This window comes from Stegostoma tigrinum, chromosome 30 (assembly GCF_030684315.1).
Source record: "Stegostoma tigrinum isolate sSteTig4 chromosome 30, sSteTig4.hap1, whole genome shotgun sequence".
Lineage (NCBI taxonomy): Eukaryota > Metazoa > Chordata > Chondrichthyes > Orectolobiformes > Stegostomatidae > Stegostoma > Stegostoma tigrinum.
Genome location: NC_081383.1, coordinates 5,021,415 through 5,038,599, shown reverse-complemented (window position 1 = coordinate 5,038,599; position 17,185 = coordinate 5,021,415). Strand labels below are relative to the sequence as shown.

At 43.3% G+C, this 17,185-nt stretch overlaps 1 protein-coding gene across 2 annotated transcripts in view; it reads left to right on the top strand.

The window, feature by feature from the left end:
• Positions 1–585: 585 nt before the first annotated feature.
• mef2b (myocyte enhancer factor 2b) overlaps positions 586–17,185 on the top strand; it is a 135,424-nt gene continuing 118,824 nt past the window's right edge. The window contains exons 1-2 of one of the 2 annotated variants that reach the window (XM_048560102.2): positions 586–691; positions 1,855–2,033. The gene's annotated coding sequence lies outside the window, so the exon portion shown is untranslated. Of the gene's footprint in view, positions 692–1,516; positions 1,712–1,854; positions 2,034–17,185 lie in introns of those variants that run through there. The other variant, XM_048560101.2, reaches the window with a different exon arrangement.

The window sequence follows — 17,185 nt, the reverse complement described above, 5'->3', positions numbered from 1 at the left end:
ATCAATTTTTAAAATATTAAAAAATTCAGTCATGGGATATACTTATCACTGGCTCGGCCAGCATTCAATACCCAGAGGACAGTTCAGAGTCACCACATTGTGGTAGATCTGGAGTCACATGTAGACCAGATTGAGTAACAGGCAGCAGATTTCATTCCCTAAAGGGCATTTGTGAACCAGATGGGTGTCACCCCGACAATTGGCAGCTGTTTCTGGTCATCTGTAGATTCTTAATTCCAGATTCATGTTGAATTCAAATTTCCACAATCTGCAGTGGCAGAAGTCAAGCCCAGGTCCCCTGAACATTATCTGGGTTTTATGGATTAATAATCTAGCTACACTACCACTAGGCCATCGCCTCCCCAGTTGAGAGGATTGATTTGGTCACTACCACGTGTAGGAGTTTGCTGTGTACAAATGCACTTCTGTACTTTCCATGTTACAACTGCAACCACAGTCCAAGAACACATTTAGTTGACTATTAACTGGATGAGATATTTATGCTGCTGAAAATATGATAGAAGTGAAGCAAAGTTTTCAGTGAATTGTTTCTGAAACTGCGTGTTTTGTGTGTGTCGGTTAAGGCACTGGGAGAAATCTGTGCTCGAAATAGTGCCAGGAGGATGATCAACATCGACCGGAACTGAGATACGTATTTCGATTTACCGACAATACAGCCAACAATCTCTCTGTAAGTGCAAATTTTATATTTAAAAAAACCTATTATCAGGAGCGCTACAACAGGATCAAAAATGGAATCGAGAAGCTGCGACATAAGGGAACGTCTCCAAATGAGATCACACAACGGACACCTTTTGGGGGATGATGCTATGGTTCGGAAAATTAAAAGACGTGGGTGGAAATCTGGGCGCGTTGTTCTTGAGCCTGCGCCTCTCCGCTTATAAAATAAATAGATACCATAAGAAATGCAAACAGGCGGTTGCTTTTCTTTCAATATCCCTATTCTTAACCACCCTCTGGGCAATTAGGGATGGGCAATAAATGCTGCCTAGCCAGCGACGCCCTCATCCTGTGAATGAATAAAGGAATAAAGGATCAATCCGTTTTGGACACGGCCCCTAAAAGCTGGGATCAGTGACAGTGTTGAGGTGGCCCCTTTTGAAACAAAACAAAATGCGCCACAATGCGGCTGGTGTAAAGACGAGGCTGAGAGAGAGGCATGAGAATGAAAGTAATTAACTGCAATAATATGCATTGTTTACAAAAAGGAGACATAGATGCGTAAAGATAAAAAAAAATGCAAAATCGGAAAGTGCTCCAGTTTTAATCCTGTGGATGATTGACAGATGGTGGTTGATTGGCAGTCGGATTATTCAATAAGGAGTGAGTGCGGGAGGATGACCAATGGAAAGGGGAGGGAGAAAGGATACTGGTCGACAGGCTGCCAATGGGAGCGGTTACATGCTAATAAGGGGACGAGGGGGCACCAATGGGAACGGGGCGGGGGCCGCCCTTGAAACTTTTTTGTAACAAACACATCAGCTGGAGGCTCACGTGGGCCCGCGGTGTCCATCAGTTCCAGGCAGAGAGACAAGATCTAGTGATGGAGCGAAAGCTTTCACTCCGTTAAACTGTAAATTAACTGAAAACATAAATAACAGGGAAAGTGCAGGGCAGGAACAGTGTAATGAGGCCGAGCACTTGGTACTGCAGCGATTGACAGGGGTTGTCAAAGCTCCTAGCATCACCGGTACAGTATTGTAATGCGAGAGGATTTTATCCTCTTGACATCCTCTTGCTCTCCCTTCCTACTCTTTTTCTAATATATACATATATATATGAGTGTGTGAGAGACTGTGTGTTATTAACTTAGTCTTTACATTCTGCACCAAGATCCCGTTGCAACCTTCAAACAGAACAAGGCGGTGTATTTGAAAAGCGAAGTGTTTTTCCTTCTGACGGTCGTGCCCAGTTTTTAATCATCCCGGAGTGGATTTTCCTTTTCGTGTTCAAGTTTTCATCAGAAAACGCCGGAGGAGTGGATTTTGGGGAGTTCGACTGCGAAGTGTCAGGTTCGTGACGTCTTGCTAATTGCTGAAAGCTCATGTTTGTTGGATGCCGGTTTAATTTATAATTCGATTCGATTGAATGTTGAAATGAATCATTGGTGTCAGTCAGCGGACACGCATATTTTCGAACAGCCGCTGTGATAAGGGGGGCAAGTTTTATGTCAATTTGCCATTGGGTAGCCGAAGATTGTGGCTTCAGTTCAGGACCGTAGCGATTAAGATTGCTTTGTTGAAGGTATAGCCGTTGTTCTGGCGAGATCTTTTCTGAGTAAAGAGTTCAGGTGGAGATTAAAAATCCCGTTGCAATATTAGAAGTGTAAGGGGTATGTTTTGATTGCCTAGCCACCATTCATCCGCACCCAACGCTACTTAAAACAGTGAATCGTTACAGTGTGTCTGTACCCCTGTGCCGTAATGGTTTTGCTACGCAATGATGGATATAAAGTGCTTTTGAAAGACTTCGCAACCATGTGATACATGTAAGCACTGCGAAATAAAATAAACGGGTTTGGGGCTGGGGTGCCAGATCACACAAGCCATTTCAAAATACGGAACTGCGCTTTATTCTTTTCTTTTTAAAAAAAAGTTGCAGGTGGCACTTTCAAAAGAAAGTCAGTTGAACCGGTCCCATATTGAAAGCGCAAAGTTGCACTGCAGGAGTTTGCAGCAGCCGGAGGCCACTCGGCCCACAGTGTCCTGTGCCAGCTGTTTCCTGCCACGGTTCAGAAGAATCCTGGAAGCTTGCTCTCCCCATATCCCTCAGCGCAGTGGCAGAGAGGCCTGGGAGGTGGATGGTCAGATGAGTGTGTGCGTACTTGTGTAAGGAGGCACTTAGAAATAAGGGGAGTGTTATTGCCTTGGTCACTTACACTTCGGCTGTTTCATGTTTGAAAAGCAACATGCATTTGTATAGCACCTTTTAATGTACCAAACAGTCTTGAGGATTTTCAAAACAGGCATGAAAAGAAACCCAGTTTGATAATGAGACGTTTGAGCAAGTGACTAAAAGCATATTTAAAGTGGTAAATGTTAAGAAGTGGCTTGAAGGAGGGGGGGTAAGAGATGATTGGGTGGGGGGAATGCGAGTCGGCATGTGGAAAGATTTAATGAGGGAATTCCAGAACTTGGAGCCCAGCCATCTCAAGGCACAGCAGTCAGTGGTGGCGGGATTAAAAGCTAGGGATGCACACGGACCAGCATTTCAAGAGTGCAGAGATCTCTGAGGACTGGAGAAGTTACAGAGACCATGAGTGGCAAGGTCATGAAGGAATTTGAACATGATGAGAATTCTCAAGATGAAGCATTCCCAAACTCTGAGCCAATGTTGATCAGACAAACAGAGAAGAAGGGCAAAGTTTGGTCCCAAGCAACTAAGTTTCAGGATTATGCAAATGTTTATCGGTTGAGGTGATAGGACCTGAATGTATTGCTCTTCACATGTTTCTTCAGCCTGTTTTTATTTTAAGTTTAATAAAGTAAGAACAGCCGTGTGACTTCTGGTGATTTATACAGGGCAGTATGGTTGTATTTCCTTTGGCTAACGAAGGTGGAAGTTCGACAAGGTTCCTCTCTTTGTCTATTGGTATCAGTGACTCCTGTTTGAAAGTGAGGATTGACTGCTTGAGCGCAGCCACACACAGCTGAACAACCTGTCAGCATTGACTGTGAAGAATGACCATTTAGGCTGAGATATTTAGAACCAGTTCCCCTGGTAGGAATGGGTGTTTACAATGAGAACTGGGAAAACATATATTTTACAAAGTAAGTTTTCACTGCAGATTTATTCCAGGGGTTCTAGCAATCAGCTGGTGTAACCTTTATCCCAGCTGCTAATTACCATAACACCAAAGGAACTTGTGGGCATTTACTTAATTCTGGCTTAAATATTTTGAAGCGATTTATTAATTTCAAGCTCTGTAAAAATAATTCACCATGGAGTTATTTTTTAGGGGCAGGGGATGTTGGAAATGATTGAAGTATCAATGGAGAATGCAAGCCCTCCCAAATGTCCTCTTTCATTCCCTTAAAATCTCTCTTTGCTAATGGCTAGTGCCACTTGGTCTGAAGGCTATAGTGAGAGCCGTCTTGCAGAGACCTGACACCCCTAGATGAATTGTTAAACTGAGATTCTGTCTGTCTCCAGCACCCCCACCCCCTGCTATAATTCGTGGAAAAGATCCTGTGGGAGTATTTTGATGAGCAGGGGTGTTCTATCTGATCTTGTGTCTGACACTTGTCCTTCAGTCCCCGTCGCAGTTTGTCTGTTTATTTATCCCACTGCTGCATGTCTGATCTTGCTCTGCACAAATTGGTGACTGCATTTCCCTCCAGTGCAACAGAGGGACAGTGTAAGAAGAATTTGAGGGGCAGTCGAGTGCTTTGAGATGTCCTGAGGTTGTGAAAGGCACTATGTAAACACAGGTCTTTATGTTTGTAGTTATAAAGATGGAGATTGTTGAGGGAAAAAAACTGAGTAAGGGGGAGGTGCAGCACTTGAAAGGCAGAAAAATGAAACAAAATTAATAACGAGTGGAAATAAGCAGTAGGTCTTTCGGTATGTGGAAGAAGACTGATAAAAGTTTGTTGAATTACTTTCTCTGCAAGGTGACACCAGTGAAATAATCAGCTTTGCCTTTATCTGGTGCTACTGTGGCCCTTTTCTATTTGTATCATATGTGAATACCAACCCATTAGAATTTTGAACCTTGTCACCAGGATTTGACTGTATGACCATAACACTTCCATAAGGAAGACTTCACCCACAAGTGAACCAGTGGGTGGAATGGTGATTGCCAATTCCTGGCGTTCATTGTATGCTAGGGTTTGGGTTGGCGTGCATAGGCTTTTGAGCACATTTCATGATGCCTCAGCCACCCCTGACTGAGACTGTGTGATGTGGAGTGGGTTAGCTGGAAAGTAGAGTTGAGGTCACCTTCCAATCAGCCACAATCTTATTAACTGTTGGAACAAACCCAAAGGCCTAAATGGCCTACTTCTGCTCCAAGTTCATCTGGTCAGAAATCACATGGCATCAGGTTATAGTCCAACAGGCTTATTTGAACACAGTAGCTTCTGGAGTGCTGCTCCTTCCACACATGTAAAGAGACAAGAAGTATCAAGGCAGAGAATTTATAAGTAAAAGATCAAAGGATCATACAACTGGCGAGAATGTATTGAATAAACCGGAGTTGGCTGGCTGATTCCCTCCTGCTAAATCCTTAATCAAAACCTTCGTCTCATTCCTAACACTACAGCCAAGGAAGGAGCAAAGCTCTTAAAGCAAAGATAATAAAGTGTGGGGCTGGATGAACACAGCAGGCCAAGCAGCATCTCAGGAGCACAAAAGCTGACGTTTCGGGCCTAGACCCTTCATCAGAAAAAGTCTAGGCCCGAAACGTCAGCTTTTGTGCTCCTGAGATGCTGCTTGGCCTGCTGTGTTCATCCAGCTCCACACTTTGTTATCTTGGATTCTCCAGCATCTGCAGTTCCCATTATCTCTGAAGCTCTTAAAGCTATTGTCTTTAAATAAACCTGTTGGACTAAAACCTGGTACTGTGTGACTTTTTTTTTGACCTTGTCCAGCCCAGCCCAACCCAACACCAGCACCTCCACATCATGGCTAGTTCATCTGTTCATATCCTGGGCGTTCTATTAGTTATGGGAAAGAGTGCAACAAGAAGGAAGGTACGATAAATCTTTATAACTGACAGGTCAGTTCAGCTGGTGTATTGTGTCCAATTCTGGGCATCATCCTATGGGAAGGATATCAAGGACTTAGTGAGGATGCAGAGAAATGATATTAAAATGACACCAGTGATGAAGGACTTTAATTTTGTAGAAAGACTGGATAAACTGGGTTGCTCTCCTTAGATTAGAGCAGCTTGAGTGGAGATTTGATCAAAGATTTCCACATCAAAAAGGATTTTGATAGAATAAATAACCAGAACTGTGACTGGCAAGAGAGTTGATAACTTGGAGAACACATGTAATATGATTGGTAAAGGGAACTGGAGGTGAGATGGTGAGGATTTAAGAAAAAATGATCCTGAGAATATTGTGGAAGTAGCTTCAGTCAGACCTTAAAATAAAGAATACAAAGGGTTATGGGGCAAGAACATTGGAGTGGCACCTCATGGAGATCTGAAACTGGAGTAGACACAGTGGGCTGAATAGCTTCCTCTGTGTTTTAAGGCGCTGAATCTAAATCAGTGATTCTTAATGAGCCAAGGCTAGGCAAGCGTACGTTATTGAAGGACATTTCTGATGGGCTGGGACAATACAGAAACACAAGCTGAAAGAAACAAAATCCATTTATCTGTGATAACAAGGTGTGGAGCTGGATGAACACAGCAGGCCAAGCAGCATCTTAGGAGCAGGAAAGCTGACGTTTCAGGCCTAGACCCTTCATCAGAAAAATCTTTCTGACATTTTTCTGAAGAACGGTCTAGGCCTAAAATGTCAGCTTTCCTGCTCCTAAGATGCTGCTTGGCCTGCTGTGTTCATCCAGCTCCACACCTTGTTATCTCGGATTCTCCAGTATCTCTAATTCCTATTATCTCTGATACAATTTATCTGTGAATTTTTATGTACGTGCCAAACTGTGCCTTTTCTTTTCAGAAAGAAAGTAGCAGTATTAGTGGTTTCAAACTGGGCCTTTTCTTTTCAGAAAGAAAATAGCTGTATTAGTGGTTCTGAACAGAAGAAAAAGACCAAAGAACTTAATCCTGTAAAAGACACGATTGCAAACAAATTGCTTGTAAAACAGTTCAGGCTACTGCAGAAAATAATCTAGAACAGCACCAAAACAAGGAATACTCTGATTTCTCTCCTCAGATGCTGCCAGACCTGCTGAGCTTTTCCAGCAATTTCTATTTTTGTTAGCAAAACAAGAATAGCTGGAGAAACTTAGTAGATCTGTCAGCATTTGTGGAGAGAAAGCAAAGTTTGCTGTTTCAGGTTCAGTGCGCCTTCAGAACTACATATAGCCAGGAAAAGTCCTGATGAAGGGTTTTGCCCTGTAACATTGACTTTTCTGATGCTGTCTGATTTTCTAGCTTCACACCTCTAGGCTCTGGCTTCGAGCATCTTATTATCTCCCATTCTCTCTGTAGCCAAGGAAAGGTCGGTATCTGTGTTGAAGATGGGGGAGGGGGAAACACATTGGTGGAGATGGAGGTCAGAGGGAGAGAACAGCAGCAGAAATAATCCAGGTTCTGCTTTCGAGTACTCTGCTGTGGTGGTGCTGGTAGTCAGAAATGCCATCTTTTGGATGGCACCTCAGACCAGTGTCTCATTTGTCCTCTTGTGTTGCCGTGAAAAAATCCCAAGGCTAGTGTTACTAAAACAGATTATGTAGTCATTTGACTTAAGCAAACATTGCTGGCGAAGTTCTGCAGCATCTGTAGAGTGCAGTTCTGAGTGTTATTTTCTATCTCGTCATACATCACTTTATGCCCCACAAGCTCTCAAAGTGTAAATTGGCTGCTGTGTTTCGGACATTACGACAGAGCAATTTTTGAAAGTACTTCATTGGCTGCAAAGCTTTAAAAGTTGTGAATGGCGCTATATAAATGCAAGTCCTTTTTAAAAAAAACTGTCTGCAAACTGCTTTGGGACAACCTTTTAACATGATGAGGAAGGTTTCTTTTCTTAAGCAGCTCTCTTTTGTCTTATCTCCCAAAAGGACGAGAGACTTGCAATAAACTGAATGCTCTGATAATACAAGTTCTGTGTTGTTTCTGGTGAAATGCCTTTGATCAGGTGCATCCCTGACATCTTTTGATTCAGGTGTTGTCAAGTGTAAGGATCTCAGTCAGCAAAGGAAGCAGAGTGCTGTCTATGTACAGAACCTGTGAAAATATTTTCTCAAGAATAGATCAGAAAGTCAATAGTGACCCTTTAGGTGACAGGAGTCTCATTTCTTATCCAGATGAGGTGTGTTCAGAGTTGATGGAGTGATAAAGGCAGCATCCGTGTGGCATTAAAACTTACACACCATGCCTGGCCTGTGCTGAGGCATTCACTCAGTTGTTGAATTGAGAGCTCCATCTGCCCTCCCTGGGTATAAATTTCCTGTAGCTCTGTTTAGAAACGTAGCACCGCAGAATGGGAGTAGGCCATTCAGCCCCTCAAACCTGTTCAGCCATTCAATGTGGTTGATCATCCAACTTAGTACTCAGTTCCTGCTTTCACCACCCCCCCCCCATGCCCTTTGATCCCTTTAGTCCTAAGAACTATATGTTACACCTTGAAATTATCACTGTTTTGGCCTGAACTGCTTTCTGTAGTGAAAATTCTTCAGGCTTACCACCGTCAGGGTGAAGAAATTTCTCCCCATCTCAGTTCTAAATGGCCTACCCTCCATACATTAGACTGTAACATCCTGATTCTAGACTCTCTGATCATCTGTAACCGTCTTCCTGTTTTTACCTCTGAGTCCTATTAGAGTTTTTTTTAGGTTTCAATGAAATCTCTCCTAATTCTTCTAAACTCTGCTGACTGTAGTCCTAACTTTTTCCTGTTTAAGAGGACTGAGGGGTAGGAGATGGGATATTCTCCCCAGCAACTTGTCCAAAATCTATCACTTACTGAACATTCTGGACTAAACACATTCTATCAACTTATTATCACACTGCTATCTGTGGGATCACACTGTGCTCAAAACAGCAGCCATGTTTTATGCAACGCAATAGTGACTATACTTTCAGATGTGCTTCTTTTGGGCCTGAAGTACCTGGGGACGTCAGCAGGATGTAAAAAGCTACATACGAATGCAAGGTTCTGATTTTAACGTTGCACAATGGTTGGTGCGCTCTCCTTATTATTTCTGACAGAAGGAGGCCATTCAATCCCTTGACTCTGATGCACTATTTAGTTATATTATGGCTGGCTGATGTGGGCCACAACATTGTATCAAATCTCTCGGAACATACACTGACCAGTCAGTCGTGTGTGAGAAATGGAGGAGCTGTCAACTGGAGGGTTCCTTCTTCAAGTCTAACTCACGAACACTCACCACTCAAAATCACTGATCACAGGGAGATCTTGTTTTGAAAGGAACAATAGGTTTGGATTAAAGGATGAAGGTGTATGATGGCACTTGGCAATCAGCAGTCATTAAAAAAAAATGGATGGGAGCAGGAGTGGGACCCTTGGCCCCTTGAGCCTTTTCTGTCATGTGATAAGATCAGGGCTGATCTTTTGGAGACTTCGCATAGATGCGATGGGTTGAATGGCCTCCTCCTGCATTGTAACCCATCCGTGATTCCTTAATGTTATCCCAGTGAGTTACTGTCTACTGGTGTCATTTAACTGAACTGAGAAGGAGGGGAAGGAATTCATAACAGACGTTCAGGAGCTAGGGAGAGTGAGGGCAGAAATTTTCTTTATACATGTTTTTACGATCTGGAATTGGAATAAATGCTTCGAGTAGGAAAAATATTGCAAGGCTATGTGGAAACAGCATGGTTAGAATGGGCTGAGCGGCCTTTGTGTGTAATTCTATGGCTTTCACTTTGCAAAATAAGTCAGAATAGTAAACTTGGCAAGTTGACCTTTAGATGGAAAGTGATTGCTTGTTCCGTTTGCTCATAGAGAGTTAGATGAGAAGCACGTGAACCTCTGTCCAGTCAAGCATTGATTTGGTTCTGTCATAAATTCTAAGTCATCGTAGTTTTTGCCTAAATGGTATCTTCGCCAACTGGAGATCCCTGTAGACCAGAAAGACTAGGTTTTACTGAGAATCTTTTTCTGTGTGTGGCTGGAAATTTTGCATTAAGTATAATTTGAATCTGTAATTGGCGTGCTGGTTTAATTGAAAGTGAATGATGAATCTGTACTAAAATATTCTGGAACTAAATTATCCTAAAATGTGGAACCTGCTTAAGCGTTCTCCAAATATTCCCTTGAAGAATTTTTAAGATCTTCCCATTAAGATGCAGCACCAAATACTGTCAGGGCCAGGTTTTGCACAAAGTTAGATACAAAGTAAAGCTCTCTCAAAACTGTCCCCATCACATACTCCCAGAGTAGATTTAGGGGAGGCGATGGCTGAGTGGTGTTATTGCTCGACTATTAATCCAGAGACCTGGGTAATGTTCTGGGAGCCCAGTTTCAAATCCTACCATGGCAGATGGTGGAATTTTAAGTTCAATTAAAATCTGAAATTAAGAGTCTAACAATGACCATGAAATAATTGTCAATCACTGGAAAAACCCATCTGGATCATTAATGCCTTTTTCAGAAATGGAATCTGCTATCCTTACCCAGTCTGGCTTGCATTTGACTCCAGGCCCACAGCAATGTCACTCTTTACTGCACTTTGGGCAATGAGTGCTGGCCTGACCAGTGATCTTTTCTTTTTCAAAGGATTTGAATAAAGGTACAGCACGGTGTTGGATACAGGGTAAATCTCCCTCTTCACTGCCCCTATCAAATGCTGTCAAGTTAAATTCTAGCCTGACATTATCTGCCCACACAGCAGCATTCTGTGGCTCTAAGAAAGGTTCCGGAGGTGGGTTGTACACAGTAGGACCTAGGTTGTGACTTCCTAAGCCCATTTGACACAGTATAGAGATAAGAGGAACTGCTGATGCTTGAGAATCTGAGATAACACTGTGTGAAGCTGGATGAACACAGCAGGCCAAGCAGCATCAGAGGAGCAGGAAGGTTTGATGTTTTGGGTTGAGACCCTTCTTCAGAAAACATCAAACTTTCCTGCTCTTCTGATGCTGCTTGGCATGTTGACACAGTGTATAGATGCGTTTATGCAGTCACTCAGACCAGCCAGGCTAAAGAGCTGTGAGAATGAGTTGACTGACAGCAGTATACCAGTTGCTCAAGGTGGCACTCTACTAGACGTTGGGTATTCAAGGCTGGATGGAGCAATTTGATGTTTGAACTTGCTCCAGAAGTTTGGAGGCCTGTCCAGTTCCATTCGACACTGAAGTGAGACTTTAATGCCTGTTGAATTGTGAGTGAACGTTGTAAACATCTGGAATCAGCAAGAAAGAGTGTTTCTTTGTGCTTTGACAAGAATTAGAATATTGACTCATCTTGGAAGTGCTTTTATTTGTCAGTTGTTGCACCTTTAATTGAGAGTCATGCTTTTCTCCAAGATCTAAACTGCCTAACGCACAGGATTAGAAAATGTTTCAGTGAATTTCAAAACCGCCTCCAACAGCAGATGTGAAATAACCAAATATATATCAATAGCTTGAATTGGAAAGGAGAGGAGAGAAATCGCCAAGTATCCTGGGGCTCACAGGAGGATTCCCCTCATTAAATATAAATCCTTGGTTGATTTATTATCTGTAGGTGTATTTCTGATCATTGGTCACTTTGGACCTGCTCTATTGAACACTGAAAGGCTAAAGAATCACAAGACTAGTAGCCTGTGAACAACAGCGAAATTTTAAAATAGTGAAAAGTTTATTGGGATGTAGGAATCACTAGTAGGCTGGCATATATTGTCCATCCCAGACTGTCATGATTGTGATGTGGAGGTGGGGGATATTGGACCTGGGTGGACACAGTCAGAAGTCACACAACACCAGGTTACAATCCAACAGGAGTTGTGACTTCTGATTTTTGCCTTGCCATGTCACTTCAGAATGCAGTCAAAAGTCAATTATATTGGATCTGGGACTGGAGTTGTGTTATGATCCAGAATAACAAAGCCACTATGTTTCCTCTGTGACAGTACATTAGTGAACCTGCTGGGATCTTCAGCTGAATTTTATAACCTTGCCATCACATTCACCAAAACCAGCTTTTCACTTTCTTTAAAAATGGATCTCCAAAATCCAGGTTGAATTCTATTGCATGTTCTCTGGATGATTGAACCAGTCTCAGGTTACTGATCCAGAAACATAACCACTGCCCTCCAGACTGGCCGTCCTATTTGAGGTCATTTGTTTTGGAAAGGATTGAATAGATAGACAGAAGGAAGATGTTTCTGCATGTAGGGGAGATTAAGACTAGATCTTAAAGTCTGAGAAAGTCACTAATAGAAATAGCCAGAAATTCAGCAAGTCTGGCAACATCTGTGGAGAGAAAGCAGAGTCAACATTTTGGCAACAAAAATAGAAGTTGCTCTAAAACCTTAGCAGGTCTAGCAGCATCTGTGAAGAATATAATCAGAGTTAATACTTTGGGTCCGCTGACCCTTCCTCAGAACTTGGTCAAAATTTTGGGTCCACTCGACCGTCAGTAAATCCAGGGCAGTGCTGTTTACCCAGACCCTGGTCAGAATGTGGATGTTGTTACAACAGGGAGTGGTTGAGGTGAACGGTGTTGATACATTTGACGGGAGGTAGATGAACACGAGGAGGCAGACAGAAATGGAAGCATCATCTGGTGGGGTGGGAGGAGGCTTGTGGGGAACACATGCTGCCATAGGTCACTGGGCTGAACAGTACGCTACTCTGCTGTACAGATAAATGCATGCTGTACTTTCGTCTCTCATGTAACATGGTCCCCTCATTGTACCTTGAGACGGAAGCAGCAGCTTGGGAATGGGATCTTCTAGCTCTGCTCAACTTGAAATGGGTTGTGTTGGGGGGAGGGAAAGCAGAAAGCAACTGCGCTTTCTAAATAAAACCCTGTCTGACTGACAGTGGAGGCCGCAAATTATAGGTTGTGCTGGTGCTTTAGTCTGACATCAGAACGTGAAAATTACAAGGTTTGTATTTTTAAATACGATTAAGCGTGCTGTGTGTGTGCGTATAAATATACATGCTACTGTAGCCCACTGCAGTGCTTCTGTAATAGCAGACAGATAGACAGACATGATTAGTGCTCAAATAACTTCTGGCAATTCCAAGAATTGTAATTGCTATTTTTAAAGACAAGGTTTGCAGCTGAGTTTGGGGACAGGGGAGGCACCTCTGTCATGACTTCTGTTGCCCCCTTTAGCTCTCTTTCCTGATTCTCCATCCCTCCCCTTGCTGATGATATAACACTTGTTGCAGAAGAATTTGCACATTAGTTCCTCAAAGTGACCGTTCCTCATGTGGGCCGTAGAATCTGCACAAAAAGTAGTCATTCGGCCCGTCATGACTTTCCTGACTCTGAAAGAGATGTTCAGTTAATACCACTGCCTTTAGCTCTTTTAGTTTACGTTGCAATTCTTACTCTCGTCAGGAATTGACTTGATTTCCTTTGTTCTTGGGTTCTGTCACCTCCCCCATTGTCATTGCATTCCGGATCACCGCCACTCAATTTTCTCCTAATCTAACAGTTTTTCCCAGTTGGTGAACATTTGACAGGCTGTTTGACTGCGTGACACTGCACCCTGCCCTGATCTTGTCTTTGCCAGGCACAAACATAGGATGGTGGGCAGGGACCAAAGGATAGCCTGGTGTTTCTTTCTGTCTCCCCCTGACAATTCCAGTTGTGTTCCTTGGTTTAGTATTACAGCAACTGGTCAGTGAGCCTGAAACTAGAGTAGTTTTAGGGGTTTTTAGACTAGTCTTATACTGAATGACTCTCTTTTTAAACTACTTCACAACAGCCGTTGAGAATCAGCCACGGTGTGGGACTAAAGTCTCACAGCAAGGCTATCAGTTCTACTTTTCTACATGACATCAGTTGTGCTTTTTCATGCTGTAACTTTAGCCAATACCTTCTTTTGAGATAAATTTGGCAATTGAACTAAATTAAAATCCTCTCAAAACTTCTTCCCTTGATGGCGATTTAAATTCACGGTCTCCTAGATTAGCAGTGAGAGCTGTGGAATCTGGATTTTCGTAACATAGCCACTCCACTCTGTGTCAGGTCCAAAGTACAGTGGGAGCTTTGCACCTACACATCTCTGTAAAGGGCTGATGGGGCTGGCTGCTCAGTTTCACCCTGCCTGTGGCTGGGTCAGTTTCTTTAGCTTACATTTGTGTGCACCCCGCCCCTCTCTCCCCCCCCCCCCCAGTGTAAATTGTTGCTCCCTTTGAAATTTGGCATTCTTGCGTTTTATCCTGATAAGCGCAAGGTGAAAATCTTCCAAACTCTGCATCTTTCTTGGGTGATATTCAAATTCTGTACTACACCAAGACGACTTATGGGAATGCTTGTAACTGTTTGTACCTGTCTTGGCCAACACTCTTCTTGCACCATCATGAAATGATAGGTAGATACGGAGAAACTGTTTGCAGCGGACAATGCATTGGTTACCGGAGGACACCAATTTAAGACCATTGCCTAGGAACCATAGAGCTAGGAGGCACAGTGAGCAGCCGTGTTAGTTCTGAGATGAGGAAATGCTTTGGTCAGAAGATGGTGAGTATCTGAGTTCCTACAGCTTTCTGGGGAGTAAAGAATTCCAATCACTGACGGTGTTCAAGATGGAAATCAATAGATTTCTTGAGCCTAATGATGTCAAGGGATGCGGACCTAGTGGGAGAAAATGGTGTTCAGAGTGATGCTTCGCTGTGACCTACTTGAATGATGCAGCAGACTTGATGGCTGAAGGCCTGCCCCTGTTCCAATGTGACCTAAGGAAACTTTTATATTTATGCAGCCAGTTGTTACAAATTGGAATACACTGCCTGAAAGGATGGTGAAACATATTCAATTTTAACTTCTAAAATTACATTTGAAAGAAACACAATGGTTGCAAGGTCCTAGGGAGTAAAGAGGTGGCGTGGCATTAATTGTGTAACTGTCTCAGAGTCAGAATAGGCATGATGGGCTGAATAGTTTGCTCTGTATCGTAATATTATTATTTATCAGAAATAAAATGCTTATTCACTCATGGGACATGGGTGTCGCTGGCTGACTGGGCCAGCATTTAACTCCCATCTCTAGTTCCCCTTGAGAAAGGGGAAGTGAGCTGCCTTCTTGAAGCTCTTCACTGTTTGAGATGACAGTACACTCCTATTGGTATGTGAGGAAATTCCAGGATTTTGACCCAGCAGCACTGAGGGAACAGTGATATATTTCCAAGTCAAGATTGTTAGTGGTTTGGAGGGGAACATGCAGGTGGTGCTGTTCCCAAGTATCTGCTGTTCTTGTCCTTGTAGATGGAAGTGTCCATGGGCTTTGAAGGTGTTGCCTAAGGAGGTATAAATAACCAATAGCACTAAAAACAACTCGTCATTCATTCCTGTTGTTGCTTGTGAGACCCTACAATGCACAAAGTATCAGTTTTACACTTGTTTGTCCTATATTGCCTTGGAGAAGTCTCTAAACGGTGTGATAAATAAAAATTTGTATAAATACAAGTCTTTGAACTTCTTTCTCACTGTTTTAAGGCAGTGACAGTGACTGGTAAATGTTAGTTGGCATTGTAAGCAATGAGTACTGTCATCTGCAGCGTGAACACTAGAATATGTGACTGTATCTGTCACTGCAGCCAGACTGCTCTTCCATTCTGGCACTTGAGATAGCATTTTTTTCTAAAAGGAACGTTTTCTCAGGACTTGTGCATGACTGGCAACTGTGTGGCTTTCTAGGCTCTTTCAGAGGACAGTTATGAGGTATTTTAATGTGACAACGTGAAGCGATGGGATTCAGTTGGAGTCTGTTTTGCACCTCTCCTGATTTTTATTGCTGTCGGCCCAGTGTTGAGTGCTTCCAGAATTCTGGAAGCACTCAACACTGGGCCGACGGCAATAAAAATCGGGAGAGGCGCAAAACAGAATTCTGGAAGCACATGTAAATGGAGTTTTACAAATTGAGTAAAAGGCTTGGACATTCCTGGAGAAGGGGAAATCTGGCCTTTTTGCTTCACTCACAAGACATGGGTGCCGTTGACTTTACATTTATTGGCCATCCTTGATTGTTCCAGTCAAAATGTAACGTTGCCTTGGACAAAGGAGGCATTGCATGTGATTAAATCCCCTACCCGTATCCCACCCAAGGTGTTTCTGTGTCTTGTTTTTCTGCTTTTTTTTGTGGGATAATCTGTTGACCTCTTTTGTTCCTTTTGAATGGTATCTATTTGTTGCTCAGTTTTCTCTCAAGTCCAAAGATTGTGACCTGGTGTCCCACCTCGGAGTCTTTAGCCTATATTCCAGGCTTATTATTTCTGGGTCTACTGAAGGAATGCTTCTCTGAAAAAGATGACACCTCTGACAATGAGGTACTAAACTTTCTGCCTTCACATGTACCCATGATGCAGTGATTGTAACAAAGTCAGTCAATTGCACCTCATAGAATGTGAGTTCCCTGATTGGGGCCGTTAATCTGGCCCAGTCAGGGAGCCCTGGCAGACATGGGGCAGCACGGTGACTCAGTGGTTAGCACTGCTGCCTCACAGCTCCATGGTCCACCAGTCTGTGCAGAGCTGCACATTCTCCCTGTGTCTGCATGGGTTTCCTCCTGGGTGCCCTGGTTTCCTCCCACAGTTCAAAGGTGTGTAGGCTAAGTGGATTGGCCGTGGGAAATGCAGGGTTACAGGGATAGGGTTGGGAATGTGTCTGGGTGGGATGGTGGTCATCGGGCTAATGTGGACTCAATGAGCCAAATGGCTTACCTCCCGACTGTAGGTAGCCTATAAGATAAAAAGGATGAATGTCAGGGATACTGACAGTCTGAATGAGGTAGTATTCAAATCAAGGACTGCTAATGTGTAAATAAATGGTGACTTGGTGATAGCCTGTGAGGAATCATTTCACATCTCAGTTCTGAAACCAGTTTCCCCAGCAGTCTGTTCAAAATTTATCTCGGAACCAAAGATCACTGTGCAAACAAGTCATTGGCCTGTGGGATCTTACTGTGTGAAAACGGGCTGTTGTGATTCCTACATTGTATCAATGTCTAGATTTTGCTGGTTGTAGAGTGCTTTGGAGTGTCCAAAGGATATGGCAGTTGCTACAGGAATGCTGGTTCTTGCCCTTTCGGTCAAGTGCCGAGTGGTCTCTGATAGTGCTGATAGCCATGGAAATGAGGGGGTGGGATTCTCCGAGGGAATGGATGTAAAGTCTTGTGCCCCTGACCAGCTATCCAACTGCCTCTAGGTGCAGGGCAAAACTCCAGTCTTTTGGGATTTACGTTGATGTAACTTGATTGTAATTTGATTGCACTGGTGAGGAAACCCCGATGAGGATTTAATGGGAGGGGGTACTGGGGGGAGGGGAGTTGGGGTCAGATTTTCCGTCTGTGTCACAAACCAGGTATTAGCTGGACTTCATTTCTGCGAGATCAGCACTTTAACCCATGAG